Below are 23,811 nucleotides of genomic sequence, written 5' to 3'. Positions count from 1 at the left end.
CAGCTAAGAGGATGAAATTTCACTGGTCATCATAATCTTATTTTAAGGTAGAGAGACAGTATGAATCTAATTAACCAGTAAGCTCTTACTCATTACTTAGAGGAAACATTTAGGAGGAGTTAAAAAAAAATCAAAATCAATGGTTTTCTTTCCTTTAAAAGACGTAACCTGAATTTGAAAGGAGCATTCTGAAAAAGTAGCTCTTCTTAGATTTAATTCCAGCACAGCCAGAATCTTTCAGTTTTCAGTTATTGTTAATATGGATGAAGATTCAACCTATTATTTAAAATCTACTCAGTTCCATGGAAAGCAAGACAAACTTGTGCAAATACAGTCTTGGGACCAGATATGGGGAGTCTGTGAGGGACAATTTGCTTTCATTTCAATATTTCACTTCACCATTTGCAAAATCAGGAAAATAATTTTTGTTTTTTCTCCCTCGTGAGGTTATCCCAGGCAGAATCAAGTTTGAGAAGTTGCCCTAAAATTTTCATGAGAAAACTCTGTGGGTCTTGTCATTAATTTCCCACTGGGATTTGGATATGATCGGTGACAGACAATACACTTCCTCATTATGAGGCTTTTATAATGATGCTTAATTTTCAGGTGGGTTGCTGGGAGAGACCACAGTTGAACCTCCAAATGATTTATCTCATTGTGGCTAATACCATGAATACTTGCGACTTTGGTTTAGAGGCTTCTTGGAAGAACAGGGTGGGAAGGATGGATGGCTCCTCAGGGTTCAGAGTCATAATTGAACACCCTGTTCAACTCTTGGAGCCCATGGTAATACACTGGTGCTGTAGAAATACACCAATCAATACTTTAACAAATGCATGTCCCACCCCTCATGGGCTATTACTTATAGAACTTCCTGCTCGATTTTTCATTCAGTTTGATGGTAACTCTCACTTTGTGTCTCCCAACTTGAAATAATAGATTCCTCTTCCGAAGCAGCTTTAAAACAAGTACTGCTTTGTAATATTTGCCATTTTAATAATATAAGAAAGGAGGAGGCAGATCTTGCTGCTCTTGCACTGTCTAATTGAGGTGTCTCTGTATTCAGGCTATTGATTTACAGGGCGTGAGGCACATGGCGCAGTAAATTATTTTCATATGATGCCAGGTCATCTGCTGTAAATCAAATGACAATCCCATACAGATCTGAGTTGCACAAGAGCCAAGGCAACATCCTAGGCTGAAAGAGAAGATAATTATGTGTAAAACAAATAGTGGTTGGTTTTACATACAGCTTTGCGAAGATTTTTCCCCCCAGTATAACCAGTTTTCTTACGTAAAGCTTCATTGAAACTGAAAAAGTCAAGTCCATTTACAGCCAGACAACTAGTGTAAATCAGCAACAATGGAGGAAAAAGCGTGCATGACAGATCAGATAATTACTCAATAATTTAAGTAGACTCACTAAACCGTTTCTGATGTCCTTTCACATTTTAAAATTTGACTTGTAAGATATTTCTAGTTATGCTTATTTAAACAATCCTGTACCTATAATTTAAGTCTTCGTAAAATTCTCAGTGTTACAGAACATGCCTATAGTGCATCACCCTTGGACATGATCAGCATCTAAATGTTCACATCAATGATTTCTATAATCCAAATTATTGTATTGAATTAAAAATTTTATATTAATAATTTTCTCCTTTTTGCCCCTGGGTTGATGCGTTGATTTTGTAGCTGATGACATCTGAGATGTGGACTTATTGCAAGTATTGTTCACGGGGTGAGGTTACTTTTAAAAATAATGCTAATAACTTGCCTTTTCAAAGTATGTGAAGTGGCTTACAATAAAAGGTAGTTTTACAATATAGCTGACAAAATAAAAACTGAAAATGAAAACCGTGAAAGGGGACTATGGCAAGTAATCATACTTACAAAGCCCAACGTCTTTTCTGGGAATGAACATTTAATTTACCTGTTAGATTCCTGGCAGACGATATAAAAAGGATAACACAAGAAGATATGTAATTCTTGTTTTGTAGACAGAGGCTACTACTCCTTAAAGAAAGAAACGTTATCTGTGCTAATAAATTCATAATGGAATGCATCACACGGGCCCCTTCATAGATGGCATTGAAGGATATAATAGAGAATGGTCCATGACAGTGCAAATTAGGATTAATTCTTAGAAGTGTTACTACTTCTGCTATGTCTCTTATGTCTGCAAAGTTAAACAGTTTCTGAATTTCACAATATGTGAATTAGGACTGGTGGGTCCATGCTCAAGTGATAACAGGTAAAATAGGAAGACCTCCAGTGCTCGGGGTTCTCAAGTCAAGCACTGTACGGCAAGTTCACAGAAACGTCCAAATATGTGTTTGTTGTAGCTCTCTAATTCCTCTTTTATGAACCTGGAGCTCAGAGGCATGAGATGTGGAGGCCTGGGCTGAGTTGGGTGAAGTATTTTCCTGGTATGCTTGATGGCACTATAGCCATGGGAGCATCTAAACAGTAATTAAGGAGATTCTGAGTCTCAGATTCAGGGATGAGGTGAAGCGTTGAAGGGGAAAGTGAATAATGAAGTTAGAAGCTGGGAACAATTAGGTGTATGTGGGAAGTAGAGTTCAGGTGTCAGAACGAGTGATTCAGGAGAATTAGTCTGAGGCTTGATTTTATGCAGTTTTAGTTACATGGTGGGCCTGGTGGCTTAAAAGGCACCAGGCAAACCTGAACACTTGTGATTTTCTGTGGTAATGAGTTACAGGATCACTTAGGTGATAAAAAGCTCTAAAAAATGTTTGAATGAGTAGTTCTCTTTTATGTCACCGCCAAACCTTCTTCCATAATACCGTCCTCCCCCTTGACCTCTGATTAGGGTATAATGATAATGATCAGCAGTGGTCCAAAATTTGGCAATTAAAAGAACAGGAGAGGGAGATGGGACCAGAGGTTATGTAATCAGCTCTAAGCTCCTAAATCAGAAATTGCCTGCGCTGAGGGTGATTCAGGCAGCCATACCAAAGTTGATTCAGACCATTTTTACTCTTAAATATAAATACAGAGAAGAAAAAGATACTTTCAAATTAAGCCTTCCCCACAGATGAAGGAGCTTTTCCATAAGGTGGTACTTAGAGGCAGGTGGTGGTATCATCGAGGCTGCCCTCTCTTTGTCTTACTGTTTGGAGATTTAAATCAAAGATCCTTTCCGGACATGGTAATGAATGTTCAACCCATCATCTGTGTGGTAATCATGGCCGGGCGTATTTTATGTGGGATTAGCTTTGTGACCCCCTATAGTTCCACAACTGTCTCCATCCTCCCTTTAAGTGTTTATTTGAACTGTGATTGTCCAGCCAGCCAAGGTTAATGGTGTGGACTAAGGCTGTGGTACTGCCTTCCCTTTTATGTAAAGAAAATTAATGTCAGAACCCCAGACTCATTACTCTGCTTTGAGTGAATGAAGTGTTTGTGCATCAGTTCGATTCATCTGGAGAAGCACTGCCAGCAACACTGTCTCCAGCCAGGTGGGCTATGTTGAGGTGGTGTAACAATGAATTTTAAAAAATATACTTGTTAAGAAATAAGCCACTCTGCAGAGTTCTGGTTTCATGCAAACCATGCCTGGTTTGAACATGTATTTGAGTCAGTCCCTTTGGAAACAGTCTAATCAATGTGTAGATTATTCCTGAAAGCCGCTGCTCTTTTCAGCCAATCAACCACTTTTATTGTGTGCACAATAAGATAGAACAAAGTAATGTCCTCAAAAAATGTAGAATCCAGATAAAGAAGGCTTAGGTACATATATGAACAACACAACACATTTATAGTTTAGCTATCGAGGAAGGGAAATTTTGTCCAAATTCAGGACAGCCAGACTTCCTACTTGTTAATTGCATGTTGTCATGCAAAGGCATGAATCAAGCCAGATGAAATTAATGATTGCATAGAGATGTTATTGATAATAATATGTGTGTTTATCATGTGACAGCTGTATGCAGGAATGTTTGAAATTTAGATTAGAATGCACCTGGTAGACTTACCATCACGCAGACATATTTTGTAAACTATCTACAGTTAGCAAATCATATCACACCCAAAATATGAGGAATTAGTTAATGTTTCTCTGTAACCTTGAAATGTTCCTTGCATGCCTGTCTGTGTGTGTATTTACACTATGCAGTGTAAATTTGTTGTTGTTGTTGAGGAAAACTGGCCCTGAGCGAACATCTGTTGCCAATCTTCCTCTTTTTGCTTGAGGAATATTGTTGCTGAGCTAACATCTGTGCCAGTCTTCCTCTATTTTGTGTGTGGGATGCCTCCACAACGTAGCTTGATGAGTGGTGTGTAGGTCTGTGCCCAGGATTGGAACCTGTGAACCCCAGGGCCACGGAAGCGGAGTGCGCAAACTTTACCACTACACCACTGGGCTGGCCCCTCTGCAGTGTAAATTTAAGTCAAGGGAACAATACAGCTTTGTCACCCGTAATTGACTAAGATAGTTAAAAATTGCCCAAATGGAGTCCAGGCTTTCATGCTCTACCTCCAGGATCTCTCCGCACCTGCTTTGACCTTCTCTGCCGGCACTCTTATCTGCTGCCTTGAAGCTATTTCTTTGCTTACTGTAGGGGAGATTTCTCCTATCACAGTTGATTGCCGTGCTTAAGTGCAGTCTGCTGCATGCTGAACTTCAAGGAGACATAATGGAGATGGTTTTACTGCTTAACGCATTCGCTGGTTGCTGTTCACATTATTGGCTCTCAGAGACTTTATGGAATCCTAGGGTTCATTTTCTGCTGCCCATTTGGAAGCTGTAGGCACCTGGCATAGAAGTGTGTGTTGAAGAGGATAATATGCCCTTAAATGTTCTACCCACGTGTTCCCTTCTGCCTCTGTGTGTGTCTGGTACATTAAAAGAACATTTTCTCTACATCTTTAGAAGGAGTGAAACATAACAGGATGAGGAAAGCTGTCAATTGACCTTTGGGTGATCAACAGCACAGGCTCTGCTCCTCTTCTCTGTTTGTTTCCATTCAGAGGTTCACCTTTCACCTATTACAGGGGCTGGCCCTCGCGAGTGCCTTGTTCCTCCTGATGAATATAGAGGGCAATTTGCTATTGATTTGGAGTTGCCATTTCCATACCATCAGCACTATTTCTGGCTGAGACTTTTCATGAAAATGGAGACCTCTCCTCTGCACCTCTGAGTAAATCTACCAGAAGTTTATCTACCAGAAGGTTAAAACGGCAAAGCAGCAGTGGTTAAATGATAAATTTTCTTTAAATTACAATGGATGGAAAAAAAGACTACATGGCATTTTTTAAAATGCTTGGTTAACATAAAATGGATCATATTTTGATGTCAGAAGTTTATATTTTAGTAACCTAGTGTATACGTTCTCACTTGAGCAAAGCAGAGGGAGGCTAAAACCAGCTATGTAGAGAGTGGAGCTGAGCAACTAATAACTTAATGCAGAACTTTCCTTAATTCCTTTGTATTTTTGTTTCTGCATACGCGTGATGACATTGTCACAAGTTTCTTAAACTCTTAACAGAGCTATACATTGTTGAATAGGCAATGTGAACGTTATAGTGCCTATTCACCTCTGATAGAGAAAACAACACAGAGCGAAGTTCCAATTTTATTTCAAAGAGCGCTATCCTGTTAAATGGGTTTCTAGAATGCGGTTGCAGCCCCACTTCCAACTAGCTTAATAACTTGGGTTAAGTACTTTGACTTTTCTGGATCTCAATTTGCTCGTTTGTAAAAGGAGGAAGTTGAATTGTGTTATGGTTTTATAATGCTTTTTATGCTTTCTAAAATACGGTGTGTTAGAACTGAAATGCATTTCTTGGGTGAAGTTATAATTACACCGTTATAACCAGGCCTACTTGAAGTTCTAACCGCCGAGCTTTCACACTGAGGGCTTGGAGTGGACTGTCTTATTCTCCGTGTTATCATCGCAGTGAAGCTGTGTGCAATGGGCTTTCACTGTGTCTGTTTTGGTTGCTTGACCCTGGAGAAGTCGAGATTAGAAAACTGCCAAGCCCAGATGATGCATTTCTGTGGAGGACAGCCAAAATTGAATACTGAGGAGCTTGACTGGCAAAAGGAAGCTAAAATCCTCTGCAGTAGACGTAACCATTATTGTTCTTGGCTCCCATGTTGTCCGCTTTAGGATTTATTTGAACTGGTTTGGGAAAGAGCCTGAAGAGAGAGAACTTTATGACAACCAAAATTGTTTTCACTTCTAAACAATTTCTCTGAAGAAATAGCCATCAGTAAAAACACGAGTGAGTTAGCCTCTCCTCTAACATTTTTTTTCAGTTACCTGTTATACCTATAAGTGTTACTATCTCCAACCCAACACACTTTTTTATTTTAAGAAAATAAATGCAGGATGTAGAAGAATATGTTTTATTTTAAAATTGGAAACTAATTTCATTCCTACTCTCAATAATAAATGATTTTTCACTCAGGTTTACAGAAAAACCATTTTTTTAGGTGTAGAGTTTGATCAGTTTTGACAAGCATATATTATCATGTAAGCATCACTGCAATTAAGATATAGAATATTTCCATGAAAAGTTCCCTCATGTTCCTTTGTTGTCACTTCCCTCTCCATACCCCAGACCCCTGCCAACAACTGTTCTGGTTTCTCTCTCTCTAGTTTTGCCTTTTCCAGAGTCTTCTAACTGAAGTTAGAAAGTATTTGACTTTTTTTGTGTCTGGTTTCTTTCACTTAGCATGTCTTTCGAGATGTCCATTCTTGTCGTTGCATCTATCACTAGTTCACTCCCTTTTATTACTTAATAGTATTCCATTGTATAGAAGTACCACTATTTGTTTATCCATTCACCTGCTGATGGGTTTCTCCCATTCCTGGGTGAGTATAAAGTTGCTATAAACATGCAACTTTCACCCACAGGTCTCAGTGTGTTTTTATTTCTCTTGAGCAAATAACTAGCAATAGGATTACTGAGCCATGTGGTAAGCATATATTTAACTTTATAAGAAACTACCAAATTGTTTTCCAAAGTAGCTGTGCCATTTTGCATTCCCACTAGCAATGTTTAGGGGTTCTAGTTGTTGCATGTTGCTAAATGCTTCTTGAAAAACAAAGCACAGATACAGGAAACTATGCAAAACAAATGTTTAGCTTAATGAACACTCTTATAACCAACGTCATGTCAAGAAAGAAAACTCTGCCAGCCACCCCAAATCCCTTCCTGGTGCCTCTTCTCAATCTCAACTTTCATCTTCCCCTAATAAGTAAGTGTTATCCTGACTTTATAACAGTAATCTCCCTGTGTTTTTAATAGTTTTATTAAATTGCTTAATGTGCATCCCTAGACACTTTAGTTTAGTCTTGCCTGTCTGTGATAAAACTGGATCAATCTTTTATGTTTCTTTTAACTACTAGGTTACCCTCCATCACTTGCTTTTCCTTCACATTTCTTTGTGGAAGAACTTAGAGCACTTGACCTCTAGAGTTTCTCACAGTCTAAATTTGTTGATTACTGTTCTTGGGACAGTTCAACATGTTCCTCTGTCCTCCATATTTTCTGAAATTGGCAGCCGTTTCCATACATTGCTCTTGATAGTGATCTATATAAAGATTTAAAGGTTGTTGTTGCCTATCCAAGGGGTAGCGAATGTTTCTCATGTCCTCATACATCTCTTATGTTACTACCAATGACCTTTGCCATGGTGGGCATTCAGTAAATATTTGATGGTTGAAGAATGAATGAATGAATAAATACAAGAATGAATTAATATCCTTACTGAAACAGAAAGATGTGGCCAGCATTGTGCTCTGAAAGACTTAGGTTAAGCATATGGAAGAATTTTACAGATAGTGTGTTTATAATAGAAATTTCCTTCCAAGAGAGGTTGTAGAATGGCCATTTTTGGGAATCTTTAAAATGTTGATAATAGTCATCATTCTTAGAGTTATAAACCATGATAGCCTGGGAGGATGAAGACTTGATTTTCCATTCGTCAGCTTCTGTGATGGAGTGCTCACCTATAAAAGATGTGTTGCCTGTTTCAAAATATTCTTTGCAGAATTCCTGTCTGCAGGGCACCAAGCAGAATTTGGTGCATTGAAAGTTTGCTTCCCACCGGGTAAAGTTTACTTTCAGAGAGTGTTTCATGACCCTCGGATAGCATTTATACTAGTCTGTCTATGGCAGCATATGGGGCAGATGGAACGGCAGCAGTCTCCGTGGTGAGGATGGTTGTTCTGATTACCTTCTTGGTCCATAGGCAGTGCATTTAATGGGCGGTATTCCACAGAGTATATCTCTGAGCGCTGATTGTAAATACTTGGAACTGTTTTTTGGAATCTTTTATTTAATTTGTGAAAAATAATTCAGTTAAGATGGTCCTTGTTTATAAATGTCTACATCTGTTGCTAACAAACAGCCTCAAGCTTTTAAGAATGTTTCTGGAGAATAAAGTAGGGAATTAGCTATGCAGAAGTTATGGGGTTCTGACCAAAGAAATGTGTTGTAGTTTTCGTTAAACTGTGTTTCAGGATTCTTTTCACATTTCTCCTGACCAAAGGTGTTCACCTGTCGTTTGTCATAGCAAGAAGTGACAGGATGCATTTTCTCAAGATGCAAATATGAATTTCTTTTTGCATAGTTAGTTCCTATAACATTTCAAGCTATTAGGTTTTATAATGAGCATTTTTATTAATATTGATATTAACATGGCAACAAAAATGATGTTTTGCACTTCTTTTAGTTTTTAGTGATTTCAAAATCATTCCCTTCATTATTTCATTCATTTCTCACTATAACCTTATTTTGGCAGGCAAGGCATATAATAATATTATAATTTAAATAGAACTATATTGAAACTTAAAAAATGGAGTAACTTGTTCATGGTACATGGTTAAGTAGATCCCAATCTAGAACCCAGGACTTCTGACCTCTGGTCAAATACTCTTTCTATTCCCTTTTTCATTCATTTTGTAGTTCATGATCCATGATAGTAAATGAAGTTTCAAATGATATTAGAAGCAATTGTATTTCATATATATTTCAGCCTTGATCATAAATTCACAGGTTCTGCCGCTGATGCTGTTTTTTAAGCTTGATCGTCATCACTTGACTCAAGGGAAATTTGGGCCAGAGGGATAAATGAAATTGGATCAAATTAGATGGAAAACCTGGTAACTACCATTTTCTCATTTCAAAATTCATAAGGAAGGTCCAATAATTGTATCTTCAGTACCTCTTTTATGGTCTCTACTTTCTTAGTACATTTTTCTACTGCACTATCAAACCAACTAGGCTGATGACTAAACTGATGTTTCTAGACATCTAGACTACCATCCAATTACAATTACATTTGTTGCATGGACTGTATAGTCATTGAATTTAGCTAAAGTGGTCCAAATTTCCCCTTTGCAGTTGGCTTGGACAATATGTATTTAGCTAACAAAGCTCAGTTCCAGACTCACCTTCTCTCTGATGCCTTTTATAACATCCCACTTTCCTCCCTTGGTTACTGTACAGACTTTAATCACATAATTATGTTTTTTCTTGCTAGCATTTTTGGACCTCAATATGATATATTCCCCCCTGGTAGATTGTAGGTAGACTTCTTATGGTTCTAGACTGATGTATAAATGAATATGGTAATATTTCCAATGGGCCATGTTGCTGTTTTAAGCTACATTTGTTGAGCCCTCACTGTGGATGACATTTGGCCATCCTGGTGCATCATATTTACCTAGATAATTTTCAGATTTTAATTTATTTTCATCTGATTTTAAATTTTTTCATTCAGATAGTATTGTTGCATTAAGAGTAAGTTTTTTGCAGGCAGTGTGAGACCAAAGTATGACAAAAATTGAAGGAAAAAAAATGACGAAAGTGGTTTGACTATGTGCCAAGCAAGGTAGGGGGCATAAAATAAGTAAGCCAAGTTTCCTGTCGCTAAGGATCTTATGGTAAAGAAAGAGCCAGACTTGAAAAAAACTCATGTTAAATGAAATCAAATCTTTGCTGCAAGAAAGGGAGAAAAACATGACCTAAGAAAAACTCTGTGAGCGAGAAGGGGATTCATTTGAGATGAATATGGAACCATGTGCAGGTGAGGAGGATTTAATGGAGAACCGAAGAAAGGATGTTTTAGGTTAAGAGATCTTATATAGATCTTGATAGTGATCTATATAAAGATTTAAAGGTTGTTGTTGCCTATCCAAGGGGTAGCGAATGTTTCTCATGTCCTCATACATCTCTTATGTTACTACCAATGACCTTTGCCATGGTGGGCATTCACTAAAGGTGTTTGTATTCATGATTGGATTCAGAGCAACTGACAGCTCTGTGTTGCTGGAGCTCAGTTCTTCCTAAGGCTAGGACGCTCTCTAAGCACTCTAGCCATTTGAATCAGGCCCTCATCATCCCCTTGCATCTTAGGGAGTGAAAAAATGCCTGGTCTGCCTGTGCGGTGTTGATCTTATGAATACCTCAATCACGTAAGTCAATCTCACTTTGAACCCTTTTCCCGAAGCCCAGCGGTCACCTTTGATGTCAGAAACACTTTAAGAATTGATTTCTATTCCCTCAGCAATTCACATTATTGTCAAGAGAGTCCCCAGTGAAGTAGTAATATATTTAGTATACTTCCAATATGCATGACACATATAACGCTTACAAGTCTATTGCCTTTTCAGAAACAATCACCAAAGCACACAATATTTTATTAGGAAATACCCTACAGGTCTTTGTAATAGATCTGAATGGCTTCAAGATTCTGCAGACCCAGACTTTCTAAGGCATCTCTCTTGAGTAAAGAATTGAGTAGTAAGGCAGTAAGGCTGTAGTTACTGCCTCAATATACCTAAAGCCCAGCTTAGGAAAGGCTAGGACCTTGGAGGTTACGATGATTGTGAGAACATCCATCATTTAATAAAACCTGTGGAGGCAGAGGATTAAATCTAAATACAGGAGGAGAGAACTCTTGGGGTGAACAGCAGCAAGGTTGCACACTTGAGCCTCCTGTGATAACTCTTTCAATATAAGATACCTGAGATGCACATGTTTAACTCATTTATTTTTTATTAACGTGTAAGGAGAACATACCATGTGCCAGGCACTATTCTAGGTACCAGGGATATGGTACTGAAGCAAAACAGAAAAACGGCCCTTCCTTATGAAGGAACCATAATACTACATGTAGTTTAATTTCTATAACAACCCTTTATGGAAAATATTCCTATTGTCTCTCTTTTACAGATGAGGAAACCGGGGCTCATATGGGCTAAATAACTTACCCATCATCATACAGCTTGAATGTATTATATCTGAGATTTGAACTCAGACAGCCATTTCCTGTTTCCATACCTACAAAAAAGCAATAAGCTAATATTTATTGAGTAATAACTTTATACTGGTTGCTTTTTGGGTGCTTTAAACATATAATTTCGTTGCTTATAATCCTGTGAAGAAGAATTAATATCCATATTTTATAGATAAGGAAAATAAGGCCCAGAGAGTTTTAATAATTTGTAAAAGGTCACACAGCCACTAAACAGCTGAGCCAAGATTCAACCCAGATCTGTCTGCCTCTTAAGATATACTCTCTTCCTATTGTACACTACAAAAATTAATAGATGCTAAGCTTCTCAAAAATTCAGTGTTGGCTTCAATGCAATATTTATCTTTGGAGCAAGTAAATATGATCAGTGTTTTCAACATGTACTCGTTTAGCAAAATTTTTCTTCCAATGTCTTCAAGAATTTATATGTATCCATTGCTTGGGATATGTTCTACATGATTGACAAGTTTCTCTGTCATTTTGCGTTAGACACAAAACATTGTTTTAAGCATATATTTTCAAGCTAACTCACTCTAAACCTTATAAAACCTTACAATAATTAAGTTCAAATATCATTGTGCCCTTTTCTAGAATTACTTGATTAATGAACCTTTAACAAGGTGAGAAATGCATCTTTAGTTAAATGTGAAGTGAGTGCTAGTTGTAAATATGGTGATTTAGGGAGTCCAACATCCTTTCCACTATACAGCTTCTCAAAATATACTCAATAGATTTTTTCTCATTTTCAGTATTTCAACCGATATTTTTCTCCTTATTTTCATAAAAATATAATCATCAAATCACCAGAAGAAAGAGGAAAAAGTACCAGGTGGGAAAAGGTGGATATATATTATGCTATAATTTATCTTAGAAGGCAGTGGGATTTGATTGTGTATGTGCATATGTAAACAAATATACGGAAAATGATGTATTTGGATGGATAAAGTAAAACTTTAAAAATAGTTAACTAAAGATAGAGAGAGAGAGAGAGGGGCCAGCCTGGTGGCGCAGCGGTTAAGTTCGCACATTCCCCTTCTCGGCGGCCCGGGGTTCGCCCGGTTCCGATCCCGGGTGCGGATGTCGTAGGCGTCCCACATATAAAGTAGAGGAAGATGGGCACGGATGTTAGCTCGGGGCCAGGCTTCCTCAGCTAAAAGAGGAGGATTGGCAGTAGTTAGCTCAGGGCTAATCTTCCTCAAAAAAAAAAAAAAGATAGAATAGAGGATGGGACAAGAATAGAAGCTAGATTTCTTGAATAAACTTTGTTTTAAGGATTTGACTTTAGAAATATGTGAATGTTTAAAATAATTGTAATATAATATCTAATTTAAATGTTCTTAAAAATTGAAAGCACAACATAACATATATATCTAACTGAAAATTTAGTTTATGACAAAACTACACAGGGAAGAATTATTTGAAGTGACCTCAAGACATAGAAGTTTGTGCATTCATCATAAGATACTTTAAGGGCAAAAAGAAATATACATTATGTTGCACACATAAAACTAATACCATGTTATATGTCAAATAAATTTTAAAAAAGGGAACAAATAAATTCAATTACCTGAAAAAGGAAACACAAAAAATGTAATTGTTTTTAGTAGTGATTTGTTTTTGGAGAGAGTATTGGTATTCTTATTCTGAGACTTGTTAAAAGGACTCATGATCCAATTTGAAAAACCTTCCACCAGTCAAAAATGTCTCAAAAAGAATAATAGCAGTGTATTGAAAAGCATCAGCTATGTTTAAATCCTCTTGTTCATAATGATACAAAACAACCCCAACACAACCTTTAGAGGATGCTAGCAAACTGATTCATTATTTTCAAAACTCATAAATAAAGGAAAAGAATCAAGCATTTATGCCTTCTTTCCTTGAAGAACTGTAACTAAATTGCTGTTGAGGGACAAGTTTCTCTTTATAGAATATGTCAGCTAATAAATGAAGAAAGAATGACACAATTAGGATATATTAGAATGTATTTTGCAACTTCTAATGAAATAACGGGTCTAGGCAGTGATCATTATTGGCTGCTAACATCACAAAGAGAAAATTATCCTTCATGTGTCTCCTGATGGCAATATGCAATACTGCCTCTGAAACCATCGTGCCAAAAAATGAACCTGAATCTAATCAAGCCCATAGATCTAATGACCAATTTGCAGGAAACATATTGAGAATAGATTGGGCAAAATTCAAACTACAGAAAATTCTATAGGACAAACAACCTGTTTTCTTCAACAAATGAACTGCAAGGAAGCAAAATGGGGTGGGGAGGAAACCTGTAGATTAAGAATCTCAAGAGACATGTGTAGACCTTATTTGGATCCTGATTGGAACAAACAGTGAAAGGAAAACAAATAAGATATTGGAAGATATGAGATGGTTGGAAGATTTTGCAACTTCATAGACATTTGCTATAGTTCATGTTTTTAAGTGTGATAATATATGCTTACATTTTTTAAAAGAGTCCCTATATTCTGAATATACATACTAATGTAGATATGTGATTTGCTTTAAATAATCTGGAGAGAGGATTAGGAATAAATGTGAAATTTATTGCCCACAAGTTGGTTGTAATTAAGCCATGTGATGGGCACATGAGAGTTTCTTATACTATAACCTCTTCTCTTGTAAATGTTTGTGATTTTTCATAAAAAAAAATTTACAAGAAGAATACCTTAGAAACATGCTATTTTTTGTTGTGGCTTATTAGCTGTAATCTTAGTATTGCTAAATAAATTAAGATAACTTAATACAAGTACTCTCTCATTTGTAAGCCTCTAATTTTCTAAAATTAACTATGTTACAGCCCCACCCCTAACATTTATGGGGCCTTGAGCAAGACTATGAGTGTTAGCCCACATTCCCCATGTCTAAATGCATAAAAGTCATAAATCAAGCTAGCAAACTGCCAATAAAATATGTTCTCTACTTCCTTACTTTGGTGAATATGCCTTCATCACATCCTGGAAGACCAAATTTGAGTTGAAAATTCTCAATTTCCTTGGTATTTTGTGCTGGCTTGTGATGGCACCAAGACAGCCAGTTCCTAACTCCCAGCCAGAAGCCCAATCCTTTGGTCAGCTTCCTCTCTCTTCCCACCCAAGCCCCATCTTCCCATGTCACCGGGGGCCTCAGTGCACCTGTGTGTACACTCCAGCTTTCATGTCTATATTCTGTTCACACACCCTGTGTGCTACCACGTCTTGGATCTCGGGTGCACACAGAGACCTATGGAGGTCCTAGAAATGGGCTCAGAGCCATTTGGATGGAAATACCTGGTCCGCAAGTGCCCAGAGCATCATGAGGCAGAGGGGAGGCACAGGTTCTGCATGGGCACATTTTCTTGACAATGAGAAGTCCTCACCTGGTGGAAAAGGGTGGGGACAGGAGGATCAGACCTGAGCCCTGTAAAGCTCAGGGCCCAGAGCTTGACATCCCATGCCTGCGTCCAGGGGGATAGGGCTCTGTTAGGTTAAATTCTACAATTCTCACAAGAAACCCTTAATTTTGCTCGCATGGTTTGACATTTTTCATTGCTTTTGACATTTAGCTTTTGCAAATATTAACAACAATTTAACTGAAATACAAACCAAACATTAGTCTTCTTATAAAAATTATATTTTGCTCCCAAAGTATATTTAGCAACTTCAGAGGATTTAGCTGCCCCTCCTCTTTGTGGAATTAACATCAGCTCAAAACAGATTCACGAAAAAAAAAGCTAATTTTCCAAACCATCCTTTAAGGAAGAGATGATTCTTGTTTGACCAGCATCCAAGCCTGAGCTCTACAGCACAAAAGCTACTGTGAGCGGCAAGAGAGACACTCTTCTGATAAGTTGGCAGAAAACTTTTTCAGAGCAAGGAATTATCATCCCAAGGAACAGCTGGAAACAGAATTTAGCGAGGATAACTGCTCTGGCTGCCCTCTGGCCTGTTGTCTGGGGACAACTTTCACTATAAAAATTGCTGAAAGTATAAGACTAGCAGTAGACCCCATGCAAACATCTGGCCTGGGGTCAGCTCTAACAGAAATAAGACAATCAACTGTGGGGCAGTGTGCTCCACCCTGGTGACCTTGGGCCCAGTTTAGTGGCATCTGGACTTTTGTAGGAGACAAATTATAGGGTAGTTCCAACAATAATTTTCTATTAAAACAAGTGGCTGCTACTCATCTACTGATCCTTCTGTGTCTTACTGCAGATGGCATTGCCATTATTGTGGCTGATGATATCAGCTGAAAGTTAGCCTCAGAAGTATAGCTACTAATTATAATGTTAATCTAGTCCTTCAAAAGATATTTCTGTGTTTTTACTGTATATCAGGTACTGTTACAGACATTCTGTGTATATATGTGTATATTCATTTAATCCTTGCAATTAACCAATGAAATAAATAGCATCATCCCTATTTAAAGATGAGGAAACAGGCTCAGAAAAGCTACAGATAAAAACCAGTAAGAAGTTCTATATTGTATTTGACACACATTTTTCCACTCCCCAGACTTTATGCTCTTTCTGTATGTTGTACTGCCCTTGATCTTTCTATTTTCTTCTAAGGAGAATTTTACACTTCTGTGTCCCAGCCAGAATTCCATTTCACTATTCTCTCACATACTGCCTTAATTCGCCCATAATCTTAGTATCTATTTTTGAGGGGTTCTACCATTCATGCTCTGCTGTGTCCCTCTTTTAGTATGTCATGTGATTTTCCACTAATTTATCTTTTACTCTATGGTCACTATTTTGTATTTTTCATTTAAGTATCCTATTGACCAAACGTTCATCACAGTTCAACAGGAATGAGGCTCTTGAGTGAAATTAGAACTGATTACAATGAAGAAGAAAGAGTTACACTTACATTGCCCCTCCTTGAACCAAAGGTATTAGGGCCAATTCTGCTTTGAGTCATGCCACTGTGATGAGGAACATTCTTGTTTCCATGGAAATATGGCAGAGAGGTATGAGGAAGTGGTGGCCACAGTAGTATTTGTAGAGTGATTTTTCTACCTGTGCAAATTCCACATGGCTGTCATGAAGACTCTGGTCCACATTGATTAAATGGAAAGGGGCTGATCTTATTCACTGGTTGATTCATAGGTACCCTCTATCTCCCCCCAATTATGTAGATCTTATACTTCTTCTGTCTCCCCTGTGCCTGGGAACTCAGTTGGTATCCAATAAGTATTTGCTGGCTGATAATTGGATGCTCAGTGGCAGTGATTAGATGTGGTTTTAGCCAAGGTGGCCCAGGCCTCAGTGAGATCTGACTGGGGGTGAGTATGTGAACAGGTGATTCTACAGCGACAGTCTGCTTTTAAAGGGCTATTTGGCTGCAGCAATAATTCTGAATTTACTTTCACTTAAATTGGTGAGAGTAGAGAATGTTTGGGAGCAGGCCTCTCTCTTTCTCTCACTTGAGTTATGGACTGAACTGTGTCCCCTGCAAAATTCATATGTTGAAGTTGTAGCCCCCAATGTGACTGTATTTAGCCCTAGACCCTTTAGGGAGGTAACTAAGGTTAAATGAGGTCAAAAGGGTGGGGCCCTCAGCCGATATGAATGGTCCTCTTATAAGAAAAGGAAGATACACCGGAGCTCAGTCCCTCCATGTGCACACAGAAAAAAGGCCAGGTAAGCACACAGCACGAAGGCAGCCATCCGCAAGCCAGGAAGAGGATCTTCACAAGAAACCAACCCTGATGATCCCTTGATCTTGGGCTTCTAGCCTCCAGAACTGTGAGAAAATAAATTTCTGCTGTTTAAGCCTCCCAGTCTGTGTTATTTTGTTCTGGCAGCCCTCACAGGCTAATAAAGTGTGTGAGAGTAGAAGGGCAGAGTTGTAACCCTTCCTTCATATTTTAATATGTGACATACATCTTTGGGTTCACAGATGAGAAAAAAAAAACATGGATTATGTGTCAGTCCCAGCACATTACTCCACCTCCTTTTCTGTTCAAGGAAACACAGTAGGAAGCAGGAGAGTGAGGTTAATACGATTATCAAAAATGATATTCACCTTTTTCTCCTCATAACACACAGACATACTGGTGCCAAAATACCTCCCTCCTGGTTGAGAAAAAGCTTGGGTTTCCTAAGCTTCCCTCCTCTTTGCGCCCTCTGCACTAACACATTCTTTCTCTAATGCTCCGGACCGCCCCACCATCCAGCACCTGGGACAGCGGCAACCTCTGAGGTCAGTGTCCTTTTTGCTTGGTCAATGCCCAGGTCCTACTAGTTGTAAATATTTTATCACCCTTGCTTATTTTAGAAATAAACCTAAATTAGCTCTTTAAAGTAAGTCATTTTCAAACTTTAATACTTTATTAGTAACAAACAACTGGAGGCACTTTGCAATTGGTTACAACTCACAATGCCAGCATTGAGAGCTGTTGCTGGAGCCCCCAAAAGGAAATCAAGTCTATGAATGAGAGCATTTGAGCATGTAAGAGACTGGCTCATGAACATCTCCTGCAATGCTGTGTGGGATGAGGGATGATAGTAAACCCCAGTTACTGCAAGGCTGGCAGATGATGAATAATGTGCTTTTTTTTTTTTTTTCTCCTCTTTGATTGCATTTCTTCATTTGCTCTGAAGGCTTCTTGTATCAAGTCCAAGGAAATGAGTAATTTGTGTCAGCTAGGGGCAAAATCAGAATAATTTATTTACTTGAATGGCTGTGTTTCTGCATGTTTCTGTGGCTACTTGGTATAATAATTGAATTTATGTTGGTGTTATTTTTCTCTGAGCTTCATTTTAGGACTTTCCCTAACATATTTGCATGCAAATGTTTTAAGACTTGGCTTGTAATTTTTTTCCCAGAAAAACTTGATTCCGTTGAGGATGCCTAATGGGATAAATTCTTGATAAATATTTTTAATCCCCTTAATTACTTGAATTCAAAAGGATGCTTCATTTGAAAAAGGCCTTCAAAAATATCAAACTTGAAATTATTATAGCTATCTTTTGTAACACACAGGTATGTTTAAATTAAACCTAGGTTTTTTAAGCTCCTACAGAAATAACAAATGAAATTTTTAAAAATGGGGCAACATCATGAATTTAACACCTTCTAGTGTTCTACTTTCTGTATCCTTGGGCAGTGACTATTTATTACTTCTGTTTACATTTGCAAGCACACTGGAGATATAATTCTCCACAAAAAGCATTACTGATTTAGTGGTTAAGAGTTGGTGATTTCTTGATTTGTTACTGAAGATAATTTACAATACTTTGGTTTTCAATAGGACATATTATTATTTCCAAATTGCTTTGTAGAATTTTGTTTCTATAAATTCTGCAGCACACATCACCTCATTTGAATTTAAAGGTCTGACTGCATAGCTCTTAGATACATTACAGCTGAGAAAATAATATCTGAATCCTATAAAGCACTTTTATCCTGAGATTCTCAGGGAGCTTACCTTGTTTAAATTAATGTTTGTGTAATATGAAGTCCTTTGATACATGAACAGAGACTTTCTATGCAATCTCAAGAAGGGTTGGGTGGAATTGCTTCTTTTACAAATCAGTGTAAGAGTGAATGATTGGACGTTAATGAGATGTGGAAGAATGCAAAGAGGAAGGAATATAAACTTGATTTAAATTTTAGGCCATAACATAATTTCCTTCAAATATTGAAGATATTTTTATATAAGGACAGGTTAATGGGGGTCATTTTAGTGATAGTGGAAACTTCCTGTTTTCATTCATTCATTCGTTTAAGTTGATGTAAGACCTCTAAGTGCTAGTGACCTTTTTGATCCTGGGTCAGGAAGAAGAGATAAAAAGATGTAGGAGTGTGTTTCTCAGTCTCTCAACGGGCTCCCTGGAAGACTTATTAAAAAGAGAGTTGCTGTTGTGAATGCTGGCCTGTAAGCACAGGTACTGTCTTCTACCATTCCTCTCTCGTATCTAGTGCTGGTCAAGCCCTAACCAGAATGCTCATCTTGGCAAGTATTTCTGAGTGTCTGCTGTGCACTATTTTCAGAATTCCCTGATTAGGAGATACACAGTGGAGAATTATGCACATTACCTACTTAATTATAAATCAAACCTATGGATCCAAGAAAACAGGAAAGTAAGACGGTCTTCAGGTTAAATTAGTGGAATTATTAAATGCTCATCATCTTCTCTAAAGAGTCAGTAAAAGAAAGAAAGGGAACTTGAATTACAGCATGAGAAGGTTACACTACAAGTAATATAACTATGTTCTCATTGAGATGGTTACGTATTAGACTATTGGAAAGAGGTTCATTTTTGCAAGTGACACAAGTGGTTAAATCTTATTCTTGCTTAGGGCCAAAGAGATGGACTAGATAATATTTAAAGGTTATTTCCTACCTTAGAAGAATATACCTTCTAAATGGGCAAAAATAAGAAGTTAGTGAAATGATTCCTATCAAAACCATTTAGGTGAGACCCTAACTTATTTATTGAAGGTCTATTTTCCCTACTAGATTTGAGCTTCCCGAGGCTGAGGGCTCTATCTGCTTATACCGGTATGAACAGAACATAGCACAGGACCCACCTCATTGTGACCACTCAGTAAATGCCTGAGGGGAGGTGCTCATCGTGGACTGACTTCTATCACTGATGGGAGAGGGAGGATTGTCAAGGGCATTTTCTCCACTCCATGCAGATGGGCCACTATTTTACAAAGTTCTGAATATGAAAATTCAGCAAATGAACTATTGATTGGCATTAAATTGATGCATGTTATTTACATTTTGTGCAGTTTTAAGGAAAATCTTTAAATAGTGAACTCTTCTGCTGCTTTTGAGCTAGAATTGCCAAAATGTAATTTGTACTATTTCCTACAACTTTGTAGTCATACAGCTTTTATGCAAAACAAAATACATGGGTATTGAGTCCATGATCTGACTTGCATCCACAGTCATGACCCACAGAACTGGTTGGAGCTCCTAAGTGCCCTTTTAGACTGTGAAGTTAGGTGGTGACAAAGAGATTGTGGGAACTGTGGGACTTTGCAGAGCAGAGTGTAGAGGGCTTGCTGTAAGTTTACCTGGAGGCAAAAAGAGCCTTTCGATGATGCCTTCTGACCCAATATTTTGGAAGATATGGTGATTTAAAAATGACCTTTTCACACTATACTATTTTGGATTCAGGCAGCAGAGGAGTAGGCTAAAAATTGCTCCTGTATAAGGCCAGATTAACGAAAAGATTGACATTTGAAAAGAAGGGAGACAATGTCATATACTGGAAAAGCCACCAGACTGGTTTTTTCTTTCGTTTTGGCCCCATGAATAAGAGCTGAATGACCTTGAGACATTCCCTTAATATCCTGGGGCCTCAGTTTCCTCATTTCTAACATAAATTCTTGGCTTCCTTTCTCAGTGTAACATTTTATGAGTCAATAAAAATTTTCAACTTCCAAAGCAGCTGTTTTCACAATTCTTTTCCCTCTTTCAGTAGTCTGGTCTAGCCATATTTTTAAAAACTGCTATTTTTACAGTCACACAAGTTCTGCCTCACCACTTCCCAACAGCATTCAGGAAAGAGAATAAAGTCATTACTTAGAAATGACTGAGCTCAATATCACTGTTCCTATGTCTTCTGAAACAGGGTGACCTTTATTCGGCATCTGCATGAATGGGAAGAAAGTATTTATCTCCCCTCTGGAGAGTGGGTAAAAAGCAGCACCTGGGCTGATGCCTAATAAGTGTGCCTCAAATAATTGCCCGCTAACCAGGCATTGCTGGCCCTGATGCCTCCTAAAAGAGTGTGTTTTGGGGGGGCCCTCTTTCTTGCTACCTCCTACAAGTCATCTGCTGGTGTAATCCCCGCTGTGCTTTCCTTCTCCAATACAGTGAGCTTCCTGTGTTTTTTCCTGTCTTAATAGGGAAGAAGGCTGCCAAGGAAGGGAAGGAATAAAGTATAAGGAGAGTGGGTAGGTGAGAAGAGCACATATGGTAGTATTTTGGCTTGAGTGAACAGGATTTATGTTTTATTTCTATGGCTGTGAAAGCTTAATATAAACATGTTAGGAGGGGGGAAAAAAGCCTTTTAAGCCATGAACATAAGCAGGAAGCTTAAATATAGAAACAACAAAAACATGTTTTTTTTTTAAAACAGGTGTTATACATAGATACTCCCTTCAGACCGTCTGCCCCTTTGCTCCTGTGCCTATCAGGGTGTGTGTTGGATACCATTTGGGATTCACTAGATTTAACCATGGAAACCAGCATGTCCTCTTAGAGTTTGGAGGTGCCACTGGTCGGCATGGTGGAATGCCCTGTGGATTGATTTTGTGTCTGGGTTGTTTGAATGAATAGCCTATTAATTCAAGTAAGATGGCTCAAGCAGACAGAGCCCAATTTTGAGAGTCAGGGAATGGAGGGACATAAAGACTTCGAAGGAGTAGATAGAGGAAATGCTCCTAGGTATAGTGATAAAGTAAGTTGGATAGATTTGAATTAAAATTGGTATTTTATCCTCTCATAAATTAGAACAATTAGATTTTCCCAAATGAAAACCAGGAGAAAAGACAGTAATTATTGTCCTTCTAAGCCAGCAAGTAAATATAAAAGGTAATGTCTCTTGGCAAATCTAGGATGACATGATTCTCAGTTTCTGTGTGCATTGGCTGAAGGTTAAAAATAAAGAAGAAGTTCTATGAGGATATATATATTTAGGTAGAATTTTTAATAAGGAAATAAGTATTTTAGGTGTGATAGATAGGAAGAGTTTAAAGATATCTGTAAAAATATGAAGAACTAAAGGTCTAGAGCGGGAAATACAGGAAGGCACAATGTGATTTTCCTAGAAAATGAGGTGAAACAGAGTGGTTGCATGTGTCCACAAGACAGAAGAGAATTCTCCCAGAGGAGGAGGGCTGCCGCTTATTAGAGAGCGAGCGAGGCAGGCACATGCAAGAACGCTGTGAAATCGTTAACAGCTCTTCTCTCCAGCCTTCACGACAGAGGTTAATAGTCAAAGGATGCTAATACAGTAACAGTTAATGAGCAAATGGGTGAGTTCTCATCTGGAGCAAGCAGGTCAAGGCGCACTTCAATAATTGAATGTGTTGAAATCATTGAGGTTTGATGAAATTCACTTAAGAGCCCTAAAGGAAACAGCTGAAGGAGCACCCGACTGAGTGAAACGATCTTTGAGTATTTAGGAAGGATGTATGTGGATGAAAAGGGTAAGTTTGTTGTTGCATAAGAAGATAAACGTATAAAAGGCCACAGGAAAGGGTAGATTAGCACAGTAATATAAAAGATCATCAGCTTATGTCCTAAAGGGAATCAGGGAAGAAGAAAAGGAGAAATGAGATCTAAATGGAAAGCATGGCCAGTGTCACTGCTGCCTCCTGCAAACCCCTGACATCAATGTCAATTCTGGGGACAGTTCTGCACACTCAAGATTTTGAAACCAACGTCTCAAGCTGGCTTAGCAAATTTGGTTGCTCAGGAGGAAGTGACCAACCTCATATTTGGAAGCTATGAGCTCCTTTATCAAACAATAAAATGCTGGTCTCCACCAGTAACTCCTTCCGTTTCCTGATCAGTGATGGGGGACATGGTCAAGGATATGAAATTAAGCATTTGGCAAAAATTAAACTTTCAGCAGGTAGAAGTTGTGGTGGATTTGTAGCCACATCTCTTTGGTGCTGTGTTCAGTGTCCAGCCAGAGGTGGCACTGTAACTGACTGATTTCTCTGTGTCAAATAAGAAGAAATCACATTTTTGACTTTTTCTTAGATCTATAGTTTTCTCCATTCTTTAAGTGATTTTGTTTCAGGTCAAGAAGGCAAGAACGCTCTATCTTCTCATGAGGGTCAACACTTAGCAAGAAATATTGAAAGATTGTTCCTAAGCTCATGGTCACAGACAGTTAAAACAATGACATAGAGCGTGTTCAAAAGTAGAAGTCACCTCAGTCATTTAGTTTACAATCATGTGTCACTTAATGATGGGGATACGTCCTGAGAAATGTCTTGTCAGACAATTTTTGTGCAAACATTCTAGAGCACACTTACACAAACCTCCATGGTATAGCCTACTACACACCTAGGCCATATGGTAGTAATCTCATGGGACTGCCATGGTGTATATGGTCTTGTGTTGACCAAAACATCGTTATGCGGAGCATGACTGTATTATTAAAAAGAAAGTACTATGACTCCCTAAAGTGGATGGAATTGTTTCTGTTTATCTAGTCATATTTAGTGTTCATTTTGGTAAATTCTATTAAAAACACTAGTTTTCTGGGACATTGTGGAGATGAGGAGGCATCAGAAACAATAATAACAACACCCCAAGTAATAAATTAAATAGTATCAGCTATATGCCTGGCATTCAGCTCATGCTGGAGATGCTTTCTCTCTTTTAAATCTCACAAAAACTGAAGAGTTTGGCACCATCGTATTATTCATTTTATAAATAAGGATACTTAAACTTAACTATGTTAAGTGACCTGTCTAGAGTGTCACCTTGAGCAAGTGGCTTCAAGCACAGACGGTCTAAATCCAGAGGCTTCACTCTTCACC

At 38.1% G+C, this 23,811-nt stretch overlaps 1 protein-coding gene across 19 annotated transcripts in view; it reads left to right on the top strand.

Moving 5' to 3' along the window:
- NCKAP5 (NCK associated protein 5) overlaps positions 1-23,811 on the top strand; it is a 918,003-nt gene that overhangs the window by 486,251 nt on the left and 407,941 nt on the right. The window lies entirely within an intron of this gene.

The sequence above is a fragment of the Equus caballus genome, chromosome 18 (genome assembly GCF_041296265.1).
Source record: "Equus caballus isolate H_3958 breed thoroughbred chromosome 18, TB-T2T, whole genome shotgun sequence".
NCBI classification, from domain to species: Eukaryota; Metazoa; Chordata; class Mammalia; order Perissodactyla; family Equidae; genus Equus; species Equus caballus.
Note: the sequence above shows the minus strand (reverse complement) of the source record. Positions and strands in the feature narration are given on the sequence as shown.